Consider the following 26,826-nt stretch of genomic DNA (forward strand, 5'->3'; position numbering starts at 1 on the left):
TGATCAGTTATATGACAACACTACTCATCGCAACACTCTGACAGTGATCAATTATATGACATCATTACTTAGTACAACACTGTGTCAGTAATCAGTTATATGACAACACTACTCAGTACAACACTCTGCAATGATCAGTTATATGACAACACTACTCAGTGCAACACTCTGCCAATCGTCAGTTATATGACAAAAGTAGTCAGTGCAGCACTCTGCCAGTGATCAGTGATCAGTTATATGACAACACTTCACAGTACAGCACTGTGCCAATCATCAGTTATATGACAACACTACTCAGTGCAACACTCTGCCAGTGATCAGTTATATGACAACACTACTCAGTGCAACACTCTGTTAGTGATCATTTATATGACAACACTACTCAGTACAACACTCTGCCAGTGATCACTTATATGACAACACTACTCAGTGCAACACTCTGCCAATCATCAGTTATATGACAAAAGTAGTCAGTGCAACACTCTGCCAGTGATCAGTTATATGACAACACGACTCAGTGCAGTGTTCTGCCAATGATCAGTTATATGACAACACTACTCAGTGCAACACTCTGCCAGCAATCAGTTATATGACAACACTACTCAGTGCAACACTCTGTTAGTGATCATTTATATGACAGCACTACTCTGTGCAACACTCTGTCAGTGATCAGTTATATGAGAACACTAGTCAGTACGACACTCTGCCAATGATCATTTATATGACAACACTACTCAGTGCAACACTCTGATAATTTGGTCTGACACACATCCTACCCAGACCACCACAGACAGCTATTTATTCAGGGTGATTATTATGCTTTGCTGCTACAGAAAGTGAAAAAATATGCACAGTACGTTTGCAAAGTCAGAATAAGGAATGCGTATTTTATTGAAACAACAACAACAGTGTCAGTCACTTTTATCCACAGACACCACTGCTTCCAACAATTGAAGTCAATGTTATTGACTGAATATACCTCAAATATCAAATGTAATAAAATAAAAATAGCAACAGGTAAACAAAGTGTGTAACAGATGTGACCATCAATTATCTTCATATCAGTCCCTTCAGTAGTTTAACTGTAGATACACAAGCAGTAAATTACACCATTTCCCCATCTCTCCCTTCTTTAATCTAATTAATGTTAGATTTTAAGTATGCAAGCTAAACAAGAATACAATTGATGACATGAGATAATAGCGAATGTGTGAACAATACAGTTCTGTAACTTTGCAGTAGAGAACGAAAGATGGACAGCAACAGATTAAAGATTCTAAAAGTAACAGATTAAAGATTCTAAAAGTAACAGATTAAAGATTCTAAAAGCAACAGATTAAAGATTCTAAAAGAAACAGATTAAAGATTCTAAAAGTAAGGTATAGTTTTAGTGCTATTGCTATATAGGCATCAGGATTGAATAGAAGATATGGTAGGTAACTGATACAGTAGATTATGTGTGGCTGGGTGGCATATGTTGGACTTAGTAAGTTAGAAGCACTGAATGTATACCTGAGCCATAAGTGAGATGGGGAAGAAAAGTAGGAAGCCTAGGAATATTTTGTTTTATAGTCAGTGATGGTACATGAACATAGCCAATGGGAGAACAGGTGTTATTCCACTAAGGTTCATGGGTTCATAGAATAGTACTAGGCTAACTGCCTTTGTGGGCTATTTTAAGCCTAGCCAATTACCCTATGTGATAATTAAACCCTGCACCTTTGGTTTAGAAGGCAAACACCTTAACCATTATGCCAAACTCCCACCCTTAAAGTATTCATTTCAGGGTTGCTAGTAGACCTAACTGAAGGAGGGAGATCTTTCCCTATTTTTGGTATAGCATATGGGTAGTGCATTTGACTGGCAGAAATATTAGGTTTTGGTACATTACGAAGCATCTGATTGACTGATAGCAGAGGTCTATTTGGGTGATATATGGTGAACAGAGAGGAGAGGGCAGGACAACTAGAAGGCTTATAGATTAGTTTATGAGCTGTGGTTAGTTGCAGGTATGTTAGATGTTGGGGAAGTTCTAGCCAGTTCAGACAGTGGAGTGATATGCAGTGGTGGGAGGAGTGTTTGGAGCTGGTTACAAATTTTGCTCATTGAATGATGCTTCTGTCACTGCCAAATGCTGCCGATCAAACTTGATCAATGATCGGGAAGTGTAATGTTGGTCTATTTTCAAAACATCCCTCTAATTACAAGAAGCTGATTTTTTTTTGTTTCAGATGCGCGGAGTTCCAAAAAGCCAAAACCCCAAAACACAGCAGAAAGTGAATTATTATCTTTAATTTGAAAATAATAATTGGCTTTCTGAATTAGCACATCTCTTTTTCTCTCTTTTTATCGGGGGGGGGGTGCTGCAGCCCAGCAAAATTTGCCACCCCAGCTGTCAAGATATCATAAGCTCAGGAGGGCGTGGCTAGGATGCTGAACTGATAGCTGCACTTCATTTCAGCTCTCTTACCTCAATACAATTCCTGACAGGAATTTTACAAAATAATATTTAATTTGAAGAAATTTTAATTACTAACTTATTTCTAATAACTCTGAGCATCTATAAGAAAAATTTTATTGTCAGAACTTGAATAATTCCTGTCAAATTAATTACTGGAAAATCAGCACCAATATCAGCTTTACAGCATGAGTCATCCAAGGAATACAGCACAAGACTCTTCCCTCAAAAAAGACCTGCAGTCTCTCATTACAAATATACAGGAACTTACAATAAAAATCGACAAGATGGACAATAAAATAGATACTTTTAAAGGAAAGTGCTCACAACAACTGGAACAGCTTCAAGAAATGTTTACACAACAGAAAGGACAGATATCACTTATTGAACAGTCATTAAGTGACATTGACACTAGAGTCCAAATAGAAGAACAACAAACTGAATTCTTACTTCAACAGAATACATATTTACTAGAAAAGCTTGATGATATGGAAAACCGAACAAGAAGAAATAATATTAGAATATATGGTCTACCAGAAAAATCTGAAGGGGACAATATGATAAACTTTCTTACCACCTGGATACCAGATGTAATAAAAATACCTGAAGCTCTTTCATATGGCATAGAACGGGCGCATAGATCACTAGCAGCTTCTGGAAATGCTTCTTCTCCGGGTAAGAACAAGCCGAGATCTATAATTGTGAGACTTTTTTCTACACAAGATAAAGATCTTATATTAAGAAATGCTTGGGCAAATTCTCCCATCAAATACAATGATTCATTAATAAGATTTGACAATGATTATTCTACAAAGGTGGTTTCAAAAAGAAAAGAATTTCTACCAATAAAAAACCTTGAAGAAAAAGCAACTGAAAGTCCATCTTTTATTTCCAGCAAGACTGAAAGTTTTTCTACCAAATGGAATAAAAATCTTTGAAACAGTAGATTCAGCAATAAAATACCTTACCAACAACAACATCCTAACACATGAAGAATCTATGGACTGGACAATAAGTACACAAGAGAAATGCTGAAGTAAATAATTGGAAAACTGTTGAGCAAAAGAAAAAAACTAAAGGACAAATAATCTTACATATGTTATATTCTGTAAAAATCTAAATAATAATACTAACAACAAAAGAAAAGTTCTTACTGTCTTCAAGTTACACCAAAACAGGTACTGTTTTCAATTATATTTTAAATGTCAAAATTAGCATAAATGTAAATACATTTATCTCAAATCACATCAATATACTAAGCATAATTTAAACATTACTCTATTTTTCATTATTATCCATCTATTATTTTCATATTCTTAATCAGAGTAATCAATGCATAATAATGTTCCCAAATAGTTTATTTATTTATGTATTTATTTATTTTCTCTCTTTGTGTTTTGTTGTTTTTATTTGTTCTCTTCTTTTTATTAAATCTTCATTAACTTATAATACTTTAATCAGTATATGGTTATATTGCTTAATAGGTATAGTAATGGCTGCTATATAACTTATTATTAGTTACATCCCTGATAGTATTACTTTTTATAAGTTAAAAGTGTCCCTGTTTGGATAAACGCCAATGCTGGGCAGAAATTTGTTGCTTTTGAAATGAAGTATTTCAGTTAGGATGTATCATAAGACTACTTTAAATAATCTTAAAAGATGTTCTGCCTTTGACCCATATGCACATACTGATATAGTCCAGTGAAAAAATATGTTTTAAGTGATATTTTGAGGCTATAAGTCATGTGTGTTGTGGCTCCAGACATCCGGAGTTGAAAGATGCTTGTGACTAGCTTAGATATCCTGTTGTCTTTTCTTTTGTAGAGAAATAAGGCATAGCATGTTTAAAATGCAAAGTTTGACAGTTGTGAACACTACTCCGTAAACTAGAGTGCTCGCGTGCCACTACATGAGTTTGTCACCAAATAAGAGGAGGGAAAAGAAAAAAGAAAAAACACATACCTTTTCCTGCTTGGTTCTCGAGACAATTTAACAGCCACAAACATCACTAGAAACTTGAGTTACTTATTGCTTGTCGCATTTACTTATGTACGCCATCCCCTGACTCTTTCTAATTGACGTCTAGTCAGAAAATAAGCTAGGTTCACATTTAAAGATACAGAAACCTAAATTCCTTCTAAGGAAACATAAATAATATAAAAGGTTCATATAAATATACACAGATATTTATTTTTGAAGCACTTTCAATTTATGGCTACTGATGTCTTCTAGCACCTTGATAGATAAGGACATATATCTGCTTGTCTTTCTATCAGTTTAGATTTCCAGACATTTTAGCTATCCCTTACTATGTTTTATACAGCAGAGTTTAATAAGCAGAAATTAATCATCAGCAAATAAAATCACTGCTGTTTTACAAATTCTCTAAAGAAACTAGTAAATGTCAAGCAACTGACAGGTTTGTTTTGGGGAGGGTTGCCATTTCCCACGCTGGTGCTCCTGCAGAATACTACTGATGTCCTGCTGCCAAGGTATGCCCTCGGGTGGGCAGGTGAGATGCAACAAGAAGGTTGGATGTGCATTTGGCAAATCAAACATTTAGATGGCGTTATGGTATACTAGATGGAGAAAGTGGAAGCAATGATTGTATAGGCAACTATAATGAGTAACATAACAACAGTGGATTTGACCCGGTGTGTCAATTATACAATGTTTATATCCCATGTGGCTTTGGGCTTTGTCGAAGCATCTGTGTTCTACACACATATTGTGTTGGATCTGATTTGAGTGGAAGGGGGAGAGGCTTAGCCCACACCCTAATCTGTTACTGGGTTGCCATGCATTATGGGCATGCATTGTGGCAGGTGCTCAACGGGCTATCCATCCTTAGATGGCTCATGCTGTTCCCGTTTGCTCATCTGAATGGTGACTGCGGCTGTGCTCTTCTTGTTATGTTGCCTGGCTGTGGCTTCACCCTTCTTATAATATTGTCTGGCTTTTTACATTATCAAGAATGACACAATACTAGTGTATGCGGGTATATCATGTTACTGTTAGTGTGGACAAGGATGCTTGACAATGCAACTATGATTCTTGGACCTTTCTGCAGACGGGTGTGTTGTCTGGCAGTTGAGAGCCTGGTTGTTCCTGATCAGCGGACCTGTATTTTTGTGTTTCAATGTGACTGCATGAAAGAATGCCAGTATTGGTCTGCAAGTTTGGTGGGCAGTAGATTCGTTGGGGATTGATTTGAGGAGACACTTGTATTATGGCTGGGGCACTTGACATTTGATAAATGTATCCTCTCAATGATGCGTTCTGTCTGGTCATTGGCTGTAAAACAGCTTTTCTGAGAAATATTGTTGTGGTGCCAGTTAATGATTTGGATTAAATGTTTCTATATACAGTCGTGAAGCAATTGCCAGGATAAAATGGTACTATTGCAGTGCATAGATCATCGTGGCTGTCCTCCGATGTTGGAGGAAAAACAAGCTTCTTGGACACCTTTTTGATGTGGTAAAGGTGTTACCCCATGGTTTGAATACGTTTTGTCTCTTTGCTGCAAAATGGGTTGGGAATTTTGGCCTGTAATATTTTCGTACATGGTGGTTTGAATCTTGGCAGCTTCCATTGTTTTGATGTGTTCTCCAGTATACTTTTGTTCAGTCATAGGATTGAATTACTGGTGTTGAGTAGGTCAGGATTGTATCTCCAGCACTTGATGTCAGCAGATAGACTCACTGGTCGGGTGTCAGTCTAAGCTGTGGGAGTTGATGTGTGATATACATAGATGTTTGCTTTGAGGGTGTGGTCAAGTGCGCTGCAGTTTTACCTCTGTACTGTGTCAGTTATCATTGTGCAGGGTCCCTCTGAGGGTTGATGGAAGTGTTGGCAACAAGACACTCAATCAGGTAACAACATTATGAGTGGTCTCTTGGATAAGGGAGCTGTCTAAATTGTGATCTTGTTGTCTCCAGCCATGGAATTGTCATTGAAAAGCTGAAAAATGCAATCAGAGGAACATATTTAATGTCTACTAAAGAAATATTAATATACTTATACATTGTATCGCATTTCAGTTTATGTTAAACATGAAATATGATGTGGTTTCAGAACTATTCATGTTTTATTCCAATATGACTTTGCAAATATTAATTTAAACACTGGTTTCGGACTTGAGTAGTCTAAAACAATTGCACAACAATGGTACTGTATTATACAGTAATGTCAGTAAATAGTTTTCAACAGATGTATGAAATATACAGTTATAGATTTTAACATGATGTTTATTAATACCCTAAATTATTTTGAAATGATACTACCTTAATCTAAATATTTGTACCTTTTTGAAACCTGCTTAGAAGTAAGTATTATTGAATTACAATAAGATGAGTAAAGAATATATGTATATATTTTAGCTGATTAGATTATCTTAATATATTATTCAATTATCTTTATTTAAAACTAAGAGGATAAGAGAAACTGATCCAAATATTATTTGTGAGGGTAGAAAGTTTGTTTGGTTAGATTCACTAACCAAACGAAGAGGTATATTACCTCATAGCAATAGGGAATGGTTGGTAAGGTTAAGAATTACAAGTTTGGAAGTTCTTTGTTTTTTTTTTATTCTATCACTTTGGTGTCACTCAGAAACATGCAAAAATCATACAAGAAAAACTTTTTGAATTCTGTATCCAAGACGGAACTAAGAATAAACAATATTTACATAAACTTACACATAAAACAAACTTAAAACTAGGAAATGAAATGTTTATCCATAAATGTTAATGGTCTAAATAATAGTAATAAAAGGAGAAGCCTATTCAAGTACATAAACTTACATAAACCACAAATAGTCTTTTTACAAGAGACACACTTATTAGATAGAGATATAAACAACTTAAATATTAATAATTACACAGTACTAATAAACTCTCAATACAAAACAAAAAAAGAGGAGTAGCTATACTACTTCGCAACTCAACTATAACACCTAAAAATAATTACTACTCATCAAGATACATCAGGTATGTTTTGTCTAGTTTGAATAGAGTTAAATAAGAGAATCTATACGTTAGTAAATCTATATTGGATCCCAGGACTAGGATTAAAAACAGTTAAACAGCATTTTGAAGAGATAATTCATTTAACTAAGGGTAGCCTGATATTGGCAGGAGACTTCAACTGTATAATGAATGAAAAAGATACAGATTCTAAATCCAAAAGAAGAAAACAACCCATCTCTAAAGCACTATCAAAATGTATAGATACATTGTATTTAAAAGATATAAATGAATTTGCAGAACCAGACTCACTAATCTTCACATTTTATTCTCATAGATATAAAACTAACTCTAGAATTGATAGAATATATGTTGCCAATGACCTAATAACAAAAATTGACAAAGTCAAAATCATAAATTGTCCTTTATCTGATCATAATGCCATAGTCTTTGAGATAGAGCTTACACCATTTTATTCAAATCCCATTACTAGGATACCTTCCTATATCACAAAATTGAGAGATTTCAAAAAATTTTATGAAGAAACAATCAAAAACTTTCTAGAAATAAATCACACAGAAGATATTTCAGAAATATATGTCTGGGATTCATTAAAAGCAGTTACATATGGGAAGATATTATCCTGGTACATAAATAAAAGGAAGTTATGGAATAAAGATATGCTAGACTTACAAAACAAAGCAGATAAATTGAAACTGGAAATACAAAAGGGTAATGCTACTCAAGTTCAAGAACTTACACAAATCAATAAGAAGTATACAGAATTGCTACACCATAAGATTATGATTAACTTAGAAAAGATAAAAATAAACTCATACTCTACTAATTCAGCACACCTGAGATACTTAACTAATAGAACAAAAAAATAATTAAATCTAAGCAAATAAAAGAAATATTTATTCCCAATACTAACAAAAGAGTTACGGAACTAAATGATATTTTAGAAGCATTCGGACTCCAATTTAACACTGATAATTCCATAAATTCTCAAGATACACCTACTAAGGATATAAAAAAATACTTAGAAAACAATATTCATATTAAATTAACACAAGAACAAATAGACATTATAAACAAACCAATCAATATGACAGAATTAAAATCACAAATTAAAAAGCTCAAGACAAATAAAGCACCTGGCCCAGACAATATGCTACCAGAAATGTATAAATTAATACCCAATCAAGCCATATCTTTATTATTAAAAGTATATGATATAGCCAATAAAGATTTGAATATACCACCCTCTTGGAAATATTCATTGATATCCCCAATTATCAAACCAGATAAAGATGAGAAACAGTGTTCCTCATATAGGCCAATATCATTACTCAATATAGGCTACAAGATGTTTATGGCTATATACAGATAGGATCAAACACTTTCTTCCTTTCTTAATTCACAAAGATCAAACAGGTTTTATTAAAGGAAGAAATACTTCAGATAATATTAAAAGAATACTAACATTAATAGATTATAGCAAACATAAAGTCCTAAATTTAAATGTAATCTCATTAGATATTAATAAAGCTTTTGATTCAGTTAATTGGAACTTTCTTTCACTAGTTTTAAAAGAATATAACTTTCCTTCTAATTTTAATAATCTTATCCAAATACTATATGAAAAATCTACTGCATATGTTAAACTGGGATCATATAGATCAGGCCCTATAACAATAAAAAAGGGAACTAAACAAGGTCGCCCTTTATCACCATTGTTATTTGCATTACTCATAGAACCCTTTGCAAATCAAATCAGATCAAACAATAACATAAAGGGCATTTGTATTAATAAAATGTTAAACCTTAAAATCCAACTCTTTGCTGATGACATACTATTAACTCTCTCAGATGCAAATGAATCTTTGAATGCTCTATTTAACTCCATGAATAAATTTCAAAATATTTCAGGCTTAAAATTTAATAAAAACAAAACTAAAATTATGCCCTGTAATTGTAAAAAAAAAATAATATAAACAAAAGATTTTCCAAATATATAGTAACAGAAAGTAAATTATTATATCTGGGAATAAATCTACTCAATGAATTAACAGATTCTCTAATATTTAACTATAATAAAATACTAGACAAAATAGAACAAACAATTGGTTACTGGAATAAATATATCTTTTCAATAGCAGACAGATCATATCTTATTAAAATAATCATATTTCCCAAAATATTATACTTAATACAACATTTTTCATTGCCACCTCCCAAATATATTATTCAAAGATACAATAAACTAATTTTAAATTTTCTATGGTTTCCAAATAAACCCCGTATAGCCTTAAATAAACATTTGCCAGATTGGGAAGATGGTGGAATTAATTTACCGGATATTGATTTATATATTACCTCATCTGTTATTAAAAACATAACACTATGGTTAAATAATTCATACACACCTATATGGAAACAAGCCCATGAGCAGATTTACATAGAAATCAATTATAATCACATACAAGACAACTTAACAGTAATACCATCACCCCTTATATGGATGTTAAAAGATTATTTTTAGGAAAAGGAATAATATTAATAAATTGCCATCAAACTATGTAAGTTCTACACTTTCAGTGTTCAGAACATATATAAACAAAATACCAAATATTAATTCTTGGATTTTTCTTATTTTCCCTATAGCTTTTACACCAAATATTCTAGATACATTCCAAATATCTAAAATAAATATACTTAAAGAAGAAACATTACTCTTTTGGCATCAACTTATAGAGAAAGGGAAATTCTAACAAAGGAACAGATAATTTATAATTATAATATAAATAAAGACAATTGGCTGTTTTTACAAAATCTAAGGCATTTTCTTATAAATAAAATAGAACAAATGCAACCTTCAGTTAGACATGAAGCTCCAAAACTCATTGAATACCTTATTCTTATCACAAAACAGCCTTATCAGGGTACAGGTTATTTGTCTAATATCTATAAAATTGTTAAAAAAACAAAAAACTATCATGAAAAATCATACTGGGATTATTATACTTTAATAAACAACCATCCTCCAGTTGAAGAAGAAAAAAGTAATATTCTAAAATCTTCCAAATTTTCTACATTATCAAAATTTATTTATTTTATTTATTTATTTTATTTTACATTTGTTGACCGGGCTAGTCCAACTGGATAATTTCCATTTTCAGTGGAGGCCCGGGGAGAAAAGCTCCAAGATAAAACAAGGTTATAAAAATTAAATCATTTACAATAATTTTGTATGTTACAGACATTGAGCAACAATGCTTACATCTCAGTCTTGGTCAAGTAATAATAAGACATAGAACTATCCACATATTGAGAGAGACAGTAATTCTTTACAGAACAATTAGGTCCTTTGATATCCTAGAGAAAGGTTGCAATTTAGATTTCTGGGAATATAATAGAAGGAAGAAAAAAAGTAGATTAGTCTGGATTTGTACAGGAACAGAGCCAAAAGTTGTTCAGATGTAAAAGAAGTTGTTTTTTGAAAAGAGGAAAGGAGGCTAGTGAGGTGATGTGTGAAGGGAGGTTATTCCATATTTTGCCAACTGAGTTGGAGAAAAGGCAGTTACCTGCTGAATTTGTAATTCTAGTTGTGTTGACCTGTAGCTTTTCGGCGGAGCGCAGCTGTTACAAGTTATTATAGGGGATTAGAAGGTTATTGAGAGCAGGTGTCTTTAAAGGTTGGTACAAAATGTTATGAGTTATTAAGAGTTGTTGATATATGAGCTTGTTGGGAAGTTCTAACCAGTGTAAGTGTTTTAAGTTAAGACAGTGGTGAGTTCTATACTGGGATGCTGTGGCAAAGCGAGCTATATTGTGGTAGGATGTAGTCAGTTTCTTTAGGTTGCTTTTTGAGAGATTAGTGTAGATAGAAGAAGCATACATTAGTGTCAATTATTCACTTGGAGATATCTACACAGAAGTTTCTATACACCACATAGGTTAGCCAAAATGTATTCTATTGAAGATCAATGTTGGAGATGCCATATCAAGATAAAAGCAGATTGGCAGCATGTTTTTTATGAATGTATATGTCTCAATATGTACTGGAAATCCATTAATTATTTTTTTCAGACTGTTTATAATGATAATTTTCAATTAACAAAGTCTTTAATTTTATTCAACTCTCCTATTCCAAACTGTGTACCAAAAAAAGACACTAAAATCCTATGGTCACTATTGGCAATTTCACGTAAAATCATAACTATACACTGGAAAAATGAGGCTTCACCTACGTTCAAGGAATTTGAGACTTATAAGCTCTGCTAGAAAACAATGTACCTGACTGAGCCATTTCTGTCTCACAGGACTGCTTATCTGGCAGGATAACATGTGCTTTAAACATAATGAGATACTTAGTTTAATGTCATTTGTTTACCGGGAAAGTCCAAGTGAGCAGTCCCCTATTTATGTGGAGGCCTGGAGAGAAAAAGTCCATTTTATACAAACATCATGGACATCATTTGTATTGTTTCATCATTTACATTCAGTTTCATTCATGATCAACAGTTCCATTATCCAGACATGCTTGGCATCAAGTTTTAAGATAAAGAGTAGAAGCAACCCAAATAAAGGAAGGAGATGAGAAGACATAAGTTAAATAAAGGAGACAAGATGACAGAGGAGGGTATTGTTGTGATAATATAACTTTAAGTTCTGTGCAGGAATGAGTTAGGGCACAAATTCATATAGTTATATTAGTACCACTTTAAACAGAGGTCATAAGTGAACATTTCACCACAGTTAGTCCTTATGAGTGTGTGAATGAAATAACATGCTTTGATAGCTAACATAATGATACTGTCCTGAAAATACATATGTTTGCAAAATCTGCAAAAGTTGGTTGGCATTCTTAAGATATGCTTGCAAAAATATGAAAGTATTTTTAATTTCTCACCCAGTTATTTTGAAATAATTTCATTTAGTAAGCTATTGGCAGATACAAAGGTTACCGTAATGGTAAATCCAAATCATAAACAAATAAATAAAAACAAACAAACAGAACAAAAATTCTGCAATGGTTTGCATTGTCGCCTCTCAGCAAGAAGTTCTCTGGTTCACTTCTCAGTTGGGGTGCCTTCTGTGTGGAGTCTGAATGTCCTCCCTGTGTTCGTGTGGTTTCCTTTCTTCCAGAGCTGTCAGCCAGTCTTTTTAAGTGTCAAAGCCTGGATTAAAACTCAGGTCATTCACAATACAAATGAAGGCTTCTGCTATCGCAGGAGGTTCACTAAGATTTAGTATGATCTTTCTTCAGGAAAATAAATCCATTATTATTCACTAGTAGTCAAAACGCTACAGTTATAAAACACATCATGTTGCATAGCTGCATCAGTTTGCTGTCTTCTAGATTTCAGTACTGCTAACCAACATCTGTTAATATTGGCTGACATAATCAAAGAAAGACAGTAGAAAATATTAAATGACAGATATCTAATGCCCTTAAACCTTCAGTCAATTAGAGAAAGGAATTGTTAGTTACAGAGAAGGAAGGGTAACAATAGCCATGTACAAAGGCAACTGTGCAAAATGAAGTGGAGTTTTAATTCCGTATACCTTATTCTCTGTTTTAGAAAGCACTTGAAGCTTCAGTCCTTTTGTCTAATTAACACATAAACATAAATCACAGTCTTTGTGAAAGTAATGCAACAGACATATATCCTGTTCTGATTGCAGGTGGTATTGCTGATAGAGGACAGGCTTTCAAAAGTACACAATAGTCTGTGGACTTTCATCTTATTTTGTAACCTCTCCTTACTCACTCACGGCAAATTAATCTGTCAGCTACATGCAGCGAGCAGGCAGAATGGAAAATTCAAGCAACACCTTCCTGTTGAAATGATCAAATATATCTTCATCCATTTTTTTCTTTGGTATCTCAATAAAAATAGCATTTGAGAACTTTCAAAATGGTACTGAACAGTTTTAACAAATGTAGAACAGCATGTGACTTGGAAAACAAATGGATTTTGTCATCAGATAATTATAGCTTGGATCATTTAGCCTGATGATTTCTCAACCTGCTAGAAAGTTGCAGAGCCATCTTGACTAACAGCTTATTTCACACATCCATTATTGACTATTTGCATGAAAAAAATTTCCTTACATCTTTCCCAAAAAATGCAAAAAGGTTCCTTTACATTTTTCCCCATAATGTAACACTACTGGCACTAGTGAGGTGAAGTTCTGATTTAATGTTATTGTGATAGACATTTGTAATGTTTCACAGCCTGATTTTTTCCTCAAGAGGTTTTATAGTTTATTGAGGTCTATATTACGTTTTCGAATCCCGGTAATATCGAACACCAGAAGACCGACACATAAAGCGCGAACTACGGTAACGGCGAACGTACAAAACTGAAAATTATAGAGCTACTGATTTCTTTCTGACTGCTGGAATGCATTGAATTAGCAGTCTTTGTATGTTTAAACTGCTAGTATGCAGGGCACAGGCCCATTTGTCTTTGAACTAGGGCTCAGACACCCCTCGCCCACATTGAAAGTCCATGGGATCATAATTTATTTTAAAAATAAACAAGGCAAAAATGAAGGGTAAAGCAGAGGGAAAAAAGGCAATCTACCTACACAGCCAGGATTCTATAGTTTGCCCAATGAAGGATCTCCTTGGGGGGGGGGTGACCCTTAGCTTGGAAATGCTGATGTGTGCAGCCTAAATACTAGCCAGCTGCAAAGAAATAACATGACCTTCTGCAATGCTGAGAAGAATGAAGGAATGAATACAATTCATGTCACTAAAGTCTGAGTATCCCTAAAACATTTTTGTTTTTGAAGAAGGCATGGGTGTGTGTGTGTGTGTGTGTGTGTGTGTGTGTGTGTGTGTGTGTGTGTGTGTGTGTGTGTGTGTGTAGCTTTTCATAAGAATTGGACAGTTCACAAAAAAACAATATTTTTATTTTATTTTTCAGTACACCAAGATGCCCTATTAGACATCTGATAAAATTAAAATAAAATACAATTCAGACAATCTTGGCTGGAACATCTTTAAAAGTAGGCATGTTGGGTCACTGCTGCCTTATAAATAAGGCTTCAAGCCTTGCATCCATGGTAGCTAGGTTCACTATGTGCTTGCCAACTTCTTGTTCTGTCATACGTCATCTGCTATTACTTTTTGTGAGTAGGTTCTATGAAAGTAAGCAACAGAATATATTTTGAAAGAAGCTAGCAAATAACACCTCTTATAATGCAAAGAAAGCTCCAGAATTTAATATGAAGCTGCTAAATTATAATCGTATGAGTTTTGTTATAATAGTGGTCATAATGGCCAGACAAAGAACCACTCAAAGCTGCAATTGTCAAAGCCCAGGAATTAATAGTAGAGTAATTTTTCAGTTGAATAATGGTAGAATCGGACCAATGACCAGTCACTATAAGAGGAACATCAGGTCTCCAACCATCTCCTTTTTGAAAGCCAAACATATTTGTGTCGCTGCTCAGCTATAACAAAACAGTTTATAACTAGTTTACTCTATTATTTCTGCCACCAGTGTGTTTCAGAGTTTTACCACTCATTCGATGAAGTAAACTCATTCAGTTTTTTTTTTTAACTAGCACCTCGGGTCTCTAATCATACTTTCTAATGAGTAATGTCTGAAAAGTTCACTTTTACAGCCACAAGAACTGCTTTAATCATTCCTACTCCCAGAAGCTATACATTTTAGACTAGAAATTTATTTAAAGGCTCCCATCTGCTTATTCTGAATCAATTTGCAAATACTGCAATGTACCATCTGCAGTCTATAAAGCAACAAACTGTGTAATTATATAAATCAAATTCCAACCAAGTTCTTGTTTATTTATGATGCCGTTTATTTGTCATCCATAAAAAAAAAAGACAACTCACATGCAAAGGTGGTCAGAGGTAAAATAAAAATAGGAGAAATAAAAATGTCTAATATGGGGTGATGTAAGTGACAAAAATTAGAATAAGATCCAAAATAAATACCGCATCAACATCACAGCAAATAATATATGTGTGTGTGTGTGTGTGTGTGTGTGTGTGTGTGTGTGTGTGTGTGTGTGTGTGTGTGTGTGTGTGTGTGTGTGTGTGTTTTCTTACTGCAGCATTTGCCCAGTGACTTCATCTCCTCTGCCCAGTTATCATTCCTTGTGCCGTAGGGTCAAGAATCAGACACACCCTAGATTGGATGAATAGGCAACTTACAGACTTATAATTCCATCATTAATTTGACCAGCTTTGTGATGTCCAGCAGTCATACCCATCCTCCCTGAATGACCACTGAATTGTCCATTCCAAAACCTGAACACCAGTCATCTGGATCATAGTGTTTCATCTCTTTATGCTATGGGGCCATGCCATGCGTATGTGTGTTCTCGGGAGTAAGGGTAAGTAAGGAAAGGGTTTTAGCTGACCATTCTACTATGTGAGAGGATGAGGATGGATTGCAGACAGGACAGACATGACCTAAGAATTCAAACTGCCTGCACCAGACATGAGATGTGGAACATGGTGCAAGAAATCCTAAAACAGAGAGAGTAAAAGGCAGAATGAATGGAGCAAAGACAGGAGAACAGAAGGAGCAGAGTTAGTTACCGTAATCATACCACATAAAAGCAGACGTAGTCTGAGGAGTTTTCACTAAACCACTAAATAAATAAATACTTCAACAGATACTAAATTGATGAAATGGAGAACTGCAGATCATTTATTACACTGTAAAACTAATATACAGGGAAGAAATATTTTAAATTAGTAATTTAATTTTGATTTTAGATTGTAATTGTTTCTGTTCACTAATGTTTTGAAATGCTCTGTTTAGATTGTGTTCCTGCACACATTTCAGGCACCAAAGTTGGAATGTTCAGAATAACAAAATTGAATGTACAGGTCTCAAAGTATATATTCTAAGTCCAGGTTTCTGGCACCTTGGGGTATTCCCTTTAATCTAAAGTACAGCATTATTAACGTTTCCATACTTAAGGGGCAGGGATGTGGGGCTGAGCATGACATCAGATGGTGTAGGAGGTGAAGTTCTACTGTAAAAATATTCTTATGACTTTATAGCAAGTTTGGACATTGACAATTATTATCTGCCAATATCACTTTATTTTTTGCAAATCCAGAACATACAGTTGTGGGTCATGCACACCCAGTAGGTAGCCTTTTAATATATATATACCCAAGAACTACATACAAATGTTCAGAGTCCTTCTGGTAATATGCTGCAGTATCCAGTATTGCTGTAATAATGCTGACAATTATTTATTTTTTCTTCTCTTAATATATCCGTTCATCCATCTGCTGAAACCCACTTTATCCCTTTCAGATTTGCAGGAGAGTGACAGTCTTATCCCAGTAGGAAATGGGCAAAAGCAGAGAGCCAGCACTGGACAGGATGCCAATCCATCACATGACATGCCTGCATGAACACACACACACACACACACACACACACACACACACTCACAATGTATGCATATGTAGGGGAAATATGGACAACTGCCATGTGAATCAGATAAAAAAAGCATAGCTACAGGAAGGATGAACTGGTTCATTAAAGAAACGCACACCACATAAGAACTGAACCAGCTACTATGAAACAGTAATGCTAATTGTTTCACCAGTGTGCTATCACCCCTACTTGTTTTTTTTTCTATTTAGTGTATATAATTTGGTAGTACATTTATAATTAATAGCATATTGTGCCCCTTACTTGTTTTGAGGATGGATGCAGTGTTGGACTGCTTAACGAATACCAAACAGCATGCTGTAGACAGCCTTACTGTCGCTATTTACTTTTCAACATTTCTGCTTTTTTATTGTCTACAAATACACATTCATTGTTATTACTATTAATATTAGTAGTATTCCTAACTAAACAAACAAATAAACAAACAACAAATTCACTTTACTGAATATTTGTTAACAGGACCAGAAAAAAAAGTGGCTCTCAGGCTGGTATTCATAGAGGAAATCGATTACATTTTGAAAAGTTAGAGATAAAACACCAAGTTATATGACTTAATGTCATCTCTACATTTTAAATTAGTAAACAAAGAAAATATGGGAAAAAGGAAAACTAGCAAGACAAAGTAGGAGTTGAAGAAACAATGGTCACAATAACTTGTTCATTATTTCTTGACTTATCACAAGGTTCTGGGTCCTTTTTAATTTATTTCCACCAAAATTTAATAGCAATTTGAAACAGCCTAGTTGACCATAGTTCCTAGCACTATAATGCATGGAGAAATCATTTTTAATCCCAATGGTGTGTGAGCTAACTGGCTTAATACTGCAATGGTCAAGTAAGATGAAAATACATCTCCTGAACAAAGTCAGGCAAAAACATAGAACAGCTAATGTTGCCATTACTGTAAAGCACACAGATCCAAATCTCTGATTTTACTACCAGTAACTTACTAAGGAAGGTGTAAAGGCAAACTAAAAACAGATGGGTGGATTCAGAAAACCTTACTTTTACTAGCGAGGCTCATTTGTGGTGACGTGCAAGATAGAATGATCATAGCCGATCCTCATAAAGGAGATGATAGCTCCAGTTCTACGCGACCTACTTGCATTTCAGACATAAAGAGAACCAGCGGTTGATGTACAGAAATACAATGATGTAAGGCTAACTCATATCTGTCAGTCTGTAGTTCAACCTGACATCAGTGCTATATGAATCTTCAAACCTGTAACCCCTGCATTTTAAATATAGCTAACAATTGACTGGTATGACAATATTTGCAATGAACTCAAATTTCAAAAAGTGTGTATAGCTAACCAAGAGCAAAGCATATGAAGATGGAAAACGGACCAATCAGATTTCTAGTTACCTGTATGTCATGTATGTCCTGTGCAGTAAAGAAAATTACTGCAGGCCACTTACACCTTCCATTCAGCCAAAGATTTCTTCTTTTGCACAGCTTTCAAAATCTCAATGGCAGTCATAGTTTTCTTTCTTCTAACTCTGATCTGCAGTGGGAAAATGCTCTACAGCACTCTTCTATATATCACTAACAAAAAGAAAAGAAAAAAGAAAATATATTCATAAAATAAAATTAAAAGAATGTCTAAAAATAAAACAATCTGACCACTGAAACGCTAAGCATGCCAGTGCCAGTAGAAGCTAAAGATATGCATTTTTGTAAACATTTTCAATAAATGTTCATAAGTTTGCAAGAAAACAAGATTTTGAGCTCAAGTTTAGAACACGTTGTCTATGGACCTGAACTGTGACACTGAGTCTATGGAACATGATTAACTGCAATTACTAATATGACTGTACTTGACTTCTGCAGTGGAGCAGCAGTGGCGTTGTTGCCTCAAAGCAAGAGGTTCTCCTGTTCGATTCTCGACTTGGGTTGGGAGTGCCTTCTGTGTGGAGTCTGCATGTCCTCCCCGCGGTCGAGTGGGCATTCGAAAGACATGTGTTGAATGGGCATGCCTTTGTTGAAGGTTGGGCGTTGGGCTGGCAACTTGACACCATAAAAAAAAACTAACTGCCAATCATTAGCGGACCGGAGTTCCGCTGTGGCAACCCCTAAAAGCCGAAAGACCAACAACAACTAACATGACTGTACTTAGCACTGTTATCATGAATGCAACCCGCACATGATACAATGCTATTTAGTACACATTAAGCAGCTTTGCACTTTGTGCTTGCCCTCAAAACAAAGGTAATTGGCACAATATGCTAATGAAGGCATTACTAGCCAAATTATATGGTAATTAAGCAATCCAACATGGTGGAGCTATTCAGAAACATTTAAAGTGAGCGTGTGCACTCAGTGCTTAATATTGCACTGAAATCCAAAGGTCTTTGGAATACAGTCACAAAGACAATTAAAAAATGCTAGGGGATGCTGCTGCCATCATTAAACTGTATGTGCAACAGGCTTTAATTCAAGGTGCTGCTGCTAGACCTCATCCGAGATGGGGAAGGGTGTTCAGAATCAGTTTGATTTAACATGGACTGCATGATATAGAAATTGTAGACTGCAATGCAGGGTGGACAGGGATACACTAGAGGAAATTGACAACTTCTGTTGTCCTCACGTGAAGCCCCAGGGAAATCATGGAGACCCCATTCCATTGGAAACAAAGTTATGTATACCATTACATGTACTAGCTACAGGTACTTTCCAGAGATCCACAAAGGATATATTACCTTTAAGGGTTAGGGAAGCACTGGATGATTATATCATGAGATTTATAAGGAATATATAAAGAAATAGGGTGTGATATGTTCTGTTAGTTTGGAAGAAATCCACGCACATTGGCCAAAACCACTAAACTAATAAAAGATTTTTGATATATTAATCTGCTTGGTATTTGCAGAAGATTGGGATGTTCAGTGAGTTGGAATTGCCTTGGCTGGTGGTTCAGGAAGTTTGTACGCTATGCAGGAGTTTTGTTTTGTTTTTGGTCATGTTTTTTTCCTGTGGTATACTGCTCTGATTCTGTTTTTTTAGGAGACTGTCAAGAGTTTGAATCCAGGAGTGTGCCCTGCAATTATTTCATATTTTTCCATATTAACAGTATGTGTGTAACTAGGTGCTACATATGTTATATATTTTTCCATATTAACAGTATGTGTGTAACTAGGTGCTACATATGTTATATATTTTTCCATATTAACAGTATGTGTGTAACTAGGTGCTACATATGTTATGGACCCACCACTAACCTCCTTATATCCTCATCATGCTTCAACTATCTTCTCCAAAGGGTTCAGATATTTAAAGATGCTCGCCTTTCTGCATCTTAATTTTTGATGTGTTTATCACAACATATGTGAATTTATGACAAATCAATTAGGATTGCATTACATTTGAATTTCAGACTATATAGCTTAGAAAATGCATTATCTTAGCACAACAGTAAGTCTATAAGGGCACTGTTTACAAACTGTCCCTAGCTTTTGGCTTTTATCACCTGTTATTGCTTGCCTATGTAGATATGGAGCCTGACAGAAAAAATCATGATGACAACCCTTAGAGTAACACACCACATATATGAAAAGAAATTACTCCTAAACAAATCCCTTAGTATGTCTCTATCCTTATCTCCGAATGTCCCCCACTTTCCACCATTTCCTGTCTCATCACTGTTTTTCCACACCATTTGCACAATGCCTTGCACCAAGCAGCACTTGTAACATATGACAAATGACAGTACATACCAAGCAGTATCTGTAACATATGGCAAATGACAGTACACACCAAGTGGTACCTGTAACATATGAGAAATGACAGCACACACCAAGCGTTACCTGTAACATATGACAAATGACAACAGTGTACACCAGTCAGTACCTGTAACATACGACAAATGACAGTACACACCAAGCGGTATCTGTAACATATGACAAATGACAGTACTCATCAAGCGGCACCTGCAACATATGACAAATGAAAGCACACACCAAGCGGTACCTGTAACATATGAGAAATTACAGTACACACCAAGCAGCACCTGAAACATATGACAAATGACAGCACACACCAAACAGTATCTGTAACATACGACAAATGACAGTGCACACCAAGCGGTACCTGTAACATATGACAAATGACAGTACACACCAAGCGGTACCTATAAAATATGGCAAATGACAGTACACCAAGGGGTATATGAAACATATGACAAATGACAGTACTCAACATATGGCACCTCTAACATATGACAAATGACAGCACACAGCAAGCAGCACCTGTAACATATGACAAATGACAGTACACACCAAGCGGTACCTGTAACATATGAGAAATGACAGCACACACCAAGTGTTACTAGTAACATATGACAAATGACAACAGTGCACACCAGTCAGTACCTGTAACATACGACAAATGACAGTACACACCAAGCGGTATCTGTAACATATGACAAATGACAGTACTCACCAAGTGGCACCTGCAACATATGACAAATGACAGCACACACCAAGCGGTACCTGTAACATATGAGAAATTACAGTACACACCAAGCAGTACCTGTAACATATGACAAATAACAGTACACAACATGCAGCACCTGTAACATATGACAAATGACAGTACAAACCAAGCAGCACCTGAAACATATGACAAATGACAGCACGCACCAAGCAGTATCTGTAACATACGACAAATGACAGTGCACACCAAGCAGTATCTGTAACATATGACAAATGTCAGTACATACCAAGCGGTACCTGTAACATATGACAAATGAGAGTATACACCAAGTGGTACCTGTAACATACGACAAATGACAGTACTCACCAAGCGGCACCTACAACATATGACAAATGACAGCGCACACACCAAGCGGTACCTGTAACATATGACAAATGACAGTACACACCAAGCGGTACCTGTAACATATGGCAAATGACAGTACTTAACATGCAGCACCTCTAACATATGACAAATGACAGTACACACCAAGCAGTACCTGTAACATATGACAAATGACAGTACACACCAAGCAGCAACTGTAAAATATGACAAATGACAGTACACACCAAGCGGTACTTGTAACATATGACAAATGACAGTACTCATCAAGCAGCACCTGAAACATATGACAAATGACAGCACACACCAAGTGGTTCCTGTAACATATGACAAATGACAGTACACACCAAGGGGTACCTGTAACATATAACAAATGACAGTACACACCAAGCGGTACCTGTAAAATATGACAAATGACAGTACACACCAAGGGGTATATGAAACATATGACAAATGACAGTACTCAACATGTGGCACCTCTAATATATGACAAATCACAGCACACAGCAAGCAGCACCTGTAACATATGACAAATGACAGTACACACCAAGCAGTACCTGTAACATATGACAAATGACAGTATACACCAAGGGGTACCTGTAACATGTGACAAATGACAGTACTCATCAAGCAGCACCTGAAACATATGACAAATGACAGCACACACCAAGTGGTTCCTGTAACATACGACAAATGACAGCTTCCTCCAGTTATTTCCAGTTTAATCCAGTATTTTACAGTGCTTTCAGCTTATACACTATGTAAAGACAGACTGATAGCACTATGAGGAGACAATTATTACCATTTTCTGAACAGGCTGCACAGATGAAAGTACACAATATGAAATGATCCAGTTGAAAATATTGTTATGAAGCAAGTTGCCCATAAATGCCTTACTTTATGTGGTATTTCCATTGTCAGGTATTCCACCAGCATTCACATGCTTGGTTCCTCATGTGCTGCATACTCATTCACAACCTGCTGATATCTGCCAAGAAATTACTGCAGGGGATTAGGTGCAATCTAGCCTTTATGTGTTAATAAGCATACTCCAGTAGGTACACTTGGACAATGTAACTGCCATGCAAACATACTGTGATAGAATCAATGTTGTTTTAATGCCATCTGTGTTCTAAAGTATATGAATTATGACACACATCTGCTATAGATGTGTTGACTTTATTACTCAATCATGTCATGCAAACACATGCAGTTGCAAAACAGCAATTGCAGTGTGTCTCAAATACATGACTAGTCACCAGATATGAGGTCTGTGTAGCTTTTATTTATTTATTTAACATTTGTTTACCATTAAAGTCCAGCTGGGACAGAGCCCATTTTCAGCAGAGACCCAGGGAGAAACACTCCAGACGCATGTCTTTGGAATATAGGAGGAAACCAGAGCACCTGCAGGAAGCCCATGAGAACACCAGGAGGATGTGCAGACTCTGCACTGAAGGCACCCCAGCCAGGAATTGAACCAGGCAAACAATCTCTTGCTGTGAGGTGACAATGCTAACTGCTGCACCACTGCCCTACCCGATAGCTTTGTATTTGTATCATCCATATAATGATTAATGTAATGCAAGTGTCATAAAAAATGTGTAAATCATGATATTACAAATTAAGACAACACGTCTCTGTTCTGCATTTGATCAGAATCAGACCTATTTGCATGTCTGTGTTCCTTATGGGTTTATACTGGGCTGGCTTCCTTTTTGGGCCATTTGAAGCCTAGCCAATTATCCAAGATGAGAATCCAACCCTGCACTTTGTGTCTGTAAGATAAACACCTTAACCATTTTGCCAACAACCAAGTTTGTGAAGGCTGGCATGGAGTGTCATAGATTACTTCTAATTCCTGTTATAGTTTCAAATACGCATGTGCTAATAATTTGCCAACATTCAAATTAGCTTGTCAGTAATGTACTTCAGGGAGTGATTTAAAAAAAGTGTGTGGATTTTATAATTTCTGTTTGTGTAAATGAACTGTTGTACTCAAGATATGTGTATTTCAGTGTGCTGTTGACTAAACGCATCATTTTGTAAAGTTACATCCACACTCCGACTCAAAGTGGGAAATGGTGTGCAATAGTGTGGAACTCTCACACAGAATTCATGTGTGTCATTGAACAGTGCAGTGTCAACTTTTTCACGTCTGTTTATATTTACAGGGCACATGGTCAAAGCATGAGCACATATAACTAATGCTTGAATGCTTGCTTTGAGCACTTTCGAATGCTTGACCATCAATCCGCTGTTTCACAACTGTTATCGTCATCCAAACACCATACTGTGACAGTGGTACATGTTACTCATACTAACACAATTCTGCTTACCCTTGGAGCTTTTCTCCCCGGGCTTCCGCTGAAAATGGACATGCATCCAGTCGGACTATCCCGGTCAACAAATGTAAAATAAATGAAATAAAAATAAATATGCATGAATGACAAGATAGATAACTTATGAAAACATTAGGTAATTACTTGTGATCAGCACATTGCTGTTCCTTCTCCATGCCAAGACACATGCCCTTTCACCCAAAACTGTTATGCACAATAGCTTCTCTGCAACACACTGATGTGGTAATCCATACAAATGTCCATTTCACCCATTTAAAGTCAGATTTTTCCTGTGGTATGTACGGATAATACTATATTCTCTAGATTCTGTAACTAGATAGATAGGTGGTTTGAGTCTAGCATTGCTGATCTTGTGTGTTCTTTTTCATGCTGTGTAGAAAAGGTTTCAGACGTGGCTGTGCAGCTGTACAGTATTATTGGGCTCTTCCCCTGCTTTCTTTTCTTTTTAGCAGAACTATCAAGTACTGGTGATGTCATCCATTCAAATGTACGCTGTCACAGTTGCAAAGGAACATCCTGTGCGGCACTTGAGATTCATGTAATGTTCTCTAAGTTGTGATCTTAGTTAGGCAGTCAGTTCAAATCCAGCCATTACTCCTTAGAGTCAGTTGTATTAGTATGACTGTGAATGTCCATATAGGTGACATTGTTGCCACCTGCATATGTGCTGTGTACATGCATAGCTGAGGATTCCTCTTATAATAATTTCTGTCCTTTATTCACAGATAACACAGATTCACAGATCTGTTTAAAACTTATGATGCCATTTGATGAAATTTGCCTTTTCTAATAGCAGTAGTAAGCCTTCTCTTCTGGCATGATGAAATGAGACAATGTTCTGTAGGTTGTTGCCTTAATGAGCCATGGATTCAAATCTGCATATTGTGCATGATTGGGATTCTACCATCACAAGTGACAAAGGCATTACGCATCACATGTGTTTGGCTATATCTAGCATCATGGAATATTGTGTGGCAATGAAACATACCTCACCACTCTTTTATTTAAGCAAGTTATCGACACATATGTTTTGTAACAATATGGTAATGTAATGCCTTCAAATACATATATATCTCTCAATTGTAATGTTCAAAACCCACAGTGAGTGACTATAATCACTGTAAGTCAGTATATTGCTATTTAGAAATAATATCCACCACAGCTGTAAAGTGTATAATTACAGCAGAGACGTCTCCCCATCCCTTCTACCTCAAATATCTATTTTGTAACCTGTCATATGATGTAATAACTTCACATAGGTGCATTTATACAATTGTGTTAAGACTTGCACTGGGGTGAGTGTGATTCATAAACATTTCATTAGCCTTGTAGTTTCATAGATGGCTGTTCAGTTCCAGCAAAGGGCAACACTATATGAATGTACAAAAACACCATTGCATCAAGTTATTTCTCTTCATTTTTATGTTGGGCAAACAATGTTCAACACAATTTGGGATTCTATGGCTGCAAATCACTCGCTCTGGGACTCTTGTGGTGTGAGTGCTCCAGTAGCATATGCAGTGAGTCGTGACTTACATGGCATATCTACACAGATAGATTGCGATTTGAATATGGAGTGTGTGTCTGTACTAAATGTGGATGTAAAAGATTCACTTGCCCAAACAACACTGATATTGGCCTTTTCACAGCTGAGTATACATTAACATAGCTACCTCCTTGTCACCACTCTGACAAATTTTGATTGCATAAATTAACATAAAAACACCTTTCTTACTTCGCACCTTGATTACTGCTATCTGTGACAAGCTCCATTACTATCTCTTGAGGCAGATGCAGTCAATGCACGGCTCTGTAGAGTCTGCAGTGTGACAGACCAGGGTTTGAACCTGGTAACATCTGTTTGTCACACAACTATGTCAGACAGGAGTGACTTATAGGTTCATAGGTAGGTACTAGGCTAGGCTAGGCTAGGGCCTATATAAGCCTAGCCAAATGTACCCTGGCTTTCGCCACCCAAGAAAATTATTTTCCTGTGCCACTGTCGAGCAGAGCCACAGACATGATCCCCGGGGTGAATTTCCTATCTCCCATCCAATCATCAAGATTTTTCTTGAAGAATGCTAATGAGGAGCTTTGTTTGATATAGATAGGTAGTTTGTTCCAGAGTATGGGAAGTCTCTGGGACAGGAATCAATCCCTCCAGCATGTTCTGTTTATTGTGGTGACGAGGTTTAGGTCCCTAGAGCGTGTAGCTCGTAGGGATTGGGATTTCTTTAAGTGGAGCATGTCTAAAAGATCTGGGTTTGACATAGCTTTGTGTGTTAGGCAGAGATCACCTCTGAGTAGGCGATATGCAACGGAGTAAAGCTACAGTTTTTTGAGATGGTCTGCATAGGGCATCACTTTGAGGCTGGTAATCCTCTTTGTGAGGTATTTCTGTGGCCTTTCCAGTTGTTGTAGATGTCTTGTGAGGTACATACCAAAAGAGGCATTGTACTCTATAATGGGTCTAATGAGTGATGAGTAGAGGGGAACAATTACCTCTTTTTTCCTGGATGAGAAACCTTTTGTGATGAGGTGTGCCACATAGAAGGATTTCCTGACTACTGTGGCAATGTGATTATCAAAGGAGAGACTACTGTCCACCTGTGTCCCAAGGTCTCTTATCACACTTTCGGTGTTAAGTAGACCACCACCTATGTGGTAGTTCATGGGTACTGAGTTTTTACCAAAAGGGATGACAATGCACTTTTTGGCATTGAGCTTGAGGCCATGGCTTTGACACCAGGCATCTGTCTCA

Source organism: Protopterus annectens, chromosome 1.part1 (assembly GCF_019279795.1).
Source record: "Protopterus annectens isolate FY-2018-M chromosome 1.part1, PAN1.0, whole genome shotgun sequence".
Classification (NCBI taxonomy): Eukaryota; Metazoa; Chordata; order Ceratodontiformes; family Protopteridae; genus Protopterus; species Protopterus annectens.